This window comes from Epinephelus moara, chromosome 10 (genome assembly GCF_006386435.1).
Source record: "Epinephelus moara isolate mb chromosome 10, YSFRI_EMoa_1.0, whole genome shotgun sequence".
NCBI classification, from domain to species: Eukaryota; Metazoa; Chordata; class Actinopteri; order Perciformes; family Serranidae; genus Epinephelus; species Epinephelus moara.
In genome coordinates this window covers 44,736,977-44,740,100 of record NC_065515.1, presented here as the reverse complement: position 1 = coordinate 44,740,100, position 3,124 = coordinate 44,736,977, and positions in this window count along the sequence as shown.

Genomic DNA, 3,124 nt, shown 5'->3' with positions numbered 1-3,124 from the left:
GGGGGGGGGGGGGGGGGGGGTACTGTCATGTTCCACTGTTTGTTAAGTATTTTATTTTTTCCCTCATGTTTCATGTCTTGTCTTCCTGTTTTATTTTGTGATCACTCACCGCTGTCTCTGTTCCAGGTTCCTGTCTGCCCTGCCCCCTCCCCGTCTGTGTGCACCTGATCCCTGATTGTGTCTCCTGCACCTGTGTCTCCCCATCAGCCCTGCATATATTTCCCCTTGTGTCTTGTCTCGTTGCCAGTTCGTCGATGCTCTCTGCTCACGTTCCAGTGTTTTTCCTCAGTCATAGTCATAGTCATAGTCATAGTGTGTTTGATCCTTGCCTGTTTTTGACCGTGCCTTTTTGCCTCACGTCTTGGATACCTATGCCTGGTTTGTACTGCTTCCTTGTGTACTTATCTCTGCCTGGAATAAACCTTGTTTTACTGTTTGTAACCGGTCTGAGTCGTGCATTTGAGTCCTGCCTTTTCTGTGCCACAGTTCATGACACCCCACCAAAGATGAGCCCTCTTTGGCCACAAAGGTCTGCTAAATAAATAATAAATAAGTAAATTGCGAGTGATTTAGCCTTAGGGGGCGGCTGTGGCTCACACGCAATTTATACTTCTGCGTTGAATCGACGCCATAGCTACAGCGTAGGCTCCACATCGACGTAGAGCCTACACTGTAACCTACGCCATAGCTTGACGTGCACCTCCCCAGAACTGTAACTACGCATCGCGGTGACATGCAGACTTCCTGTCTGTTTCTGTATACTAACACCATTTCCCTCAGTGGAAACAAAGTTTTTTATTTACTTTTAGTTAACACATAAGAAACAATAAATTGTGAAGCCAGTAAGGCCTCCACAAAATAGCATTTTAAGTTTTGTGAGTGATTTATCCTTCAGGGATTAATACTTAGGGATTAATCCAGGTTTCATATGAGAAGAGGAAATCTCCGCTCATTGCTAGGCTAATTTATACAATGTAAAATGCCATAGGCTTGTGCTAATAGCGTTAGCATTTTGTATTTGTTTGGAATACGTGTTTAGTATGACACAGTTGTTTTGTTGGTGAGTTGTAATGGAGCCAAATTGTGTGCCATTACCTTTGCTAAATGTTGCTGTTGTCTCTGGCTTTATATGAGAAGAGGAAAAGATCGCTAGAACTGGCTTATACAATGTAAAATGCCATAGGCTTGTGCGAATAATGTTAGCATGTTGTATTTGTGGGGAAATGTGTCCAGATAGAGACAAGTGTTTGTCTATAAATGCTGCAAGTTAGTGAAACCAATTTGTGTACTTCTTTTTCAAATTGTCTCTATTACGACATATTTAATGTGTTTAATGTGTGTTTTGAATCAACTAAACTTTACAGCACTTAAAAGACACCTACACCACCACCAGCGTTTTGTAGGTGTAACTACAGAGTGATACATGCTGTGTCCCAATTCAGGGTCTGCATCATTCGAAGGGCAAATTTGAAGGTCACTTACGTCACAACGCTGCGCGAAGGCTGTCCCAATTCGTCCAAATTCAAAGTCTCCTCCAAATGCAGCCAAGAAGTGCGCCCTCCTTTTCGTTGTAGTCGGAGGATGCACCGCTACTATCCGTCACGGCCTCCCATATCCCAAGATTCTTTGCGCGTCTCTGTTCAACCCTGATTTTTCTTTACAATGGCGGCAAGCACCGAATACACCTTAAAATGTGAATAAGATTTTTACGTGACGCCAGAGGTTCAAGGGGCCTTAAAACCTCTAAATGGCTGTTAAAATATGTGACGTGAGTGATGCTAGCCAGCTCCGCAATGTAACTTTTCATCAGAAGGACTTAGAAACAAGTTTCCAAGCCAGAAACATGTGGTTTGTAGAATTCTATAGTAGCAAGCCAGTTTCCTATAGTTTCCCCCAGTAGTTGGTCAGGAAACAGCATCATGTCACTTTTAGCGTTTTTAGGCCCCGAAAAGCATTTTGAGAGCATGTTATAAGTTATGCTGTTACTTTTGACCAGAAGCACTCAAAAACAAGTTTCCAAGCCAGAAATATGTGATTTGGTGAATTCTATAACTGCAAGGCAGTTTCCTGTGGTTTCCCTCACTAGTTGCTCAGAAAACAGCATCATGTCACTTTTAGCGTTTTCAGGCCTCTGGATTCCATCACTAGTTGCTCAGAAAACAGCATCATGTCACTTTTAGCGTTTTCAGGTATGAAAAGCATTTCGAGAGCATGTTGTCACTTAGGCTGTTACTTTTGACCAGAAGCACTCAGAAACAACTTTCCAATCCAGAAACATGTGGTTTGGTGAATTCTATGGTAGCAAGGCAGTTTTCTGACCAACTACTGAGGGAAACCACAGGAAACAGCATCATGTCACTTTTAGCGTTTTCAGGCCCGAAAAGCATTTTGAGAGCATGTTGTCACTTAGGCTGTTACTTTTGACCAGAACCACTCAGAAACAAGTTTCCAAGCCAGAAACGTGTGTTTTGGTGAATTCTGTAGTAGCAAGGCAGTTTCCTGTGGTTTCCCTCACTAGTTGGTCAGAAAACAGCATCATGTCACTTTTAGCATTTTCAGGCCTCTGGTTTCCATCACTAGTTGGTCAGAAAACAGCATTATGTCACTTTTAACGTTTTCAGGCCCGAAAAGCATTTTGAGAGCATGTTGTGACTTACGCTGTTACTTCAGACCAAAAGCACACAGAAACAAGTTTCCAATGCAGAAACATGTGATTTGGTGAATTCTATAGTAGCAAGGCAGTTTCCTCTGGTTTCCCTCACTAGTTGGTCAGAAAACAGCATCATGTCACTTTTAGCGTTTTCAGGCCCCGAAAAGCATTTTGACAGCATGTTGTCACTTAGGTTGTTACTTTTGACCAGAAGCACTCTGAAACAAGTTTCCATCTCAGAAACATGTAACTTGGTGAATTCTATAGTAGCAAGGCAGTTTCCTGTGGTTTCCCTCACTAGTTGGTCAGAAAACAGCATCATGTCACTTTTAACGTTTTCAGGCCCGAAAAGCATTCTGAGAGCATGTTGTAAATTAGGCTGGTACTTTTGACCAGAAGCACTCAGAAACAAGTTTCCAATCCAGAAACATTGTGGTTTTGTGAATTCTATAGTAGCAAGGCAGTTTCCTGTTG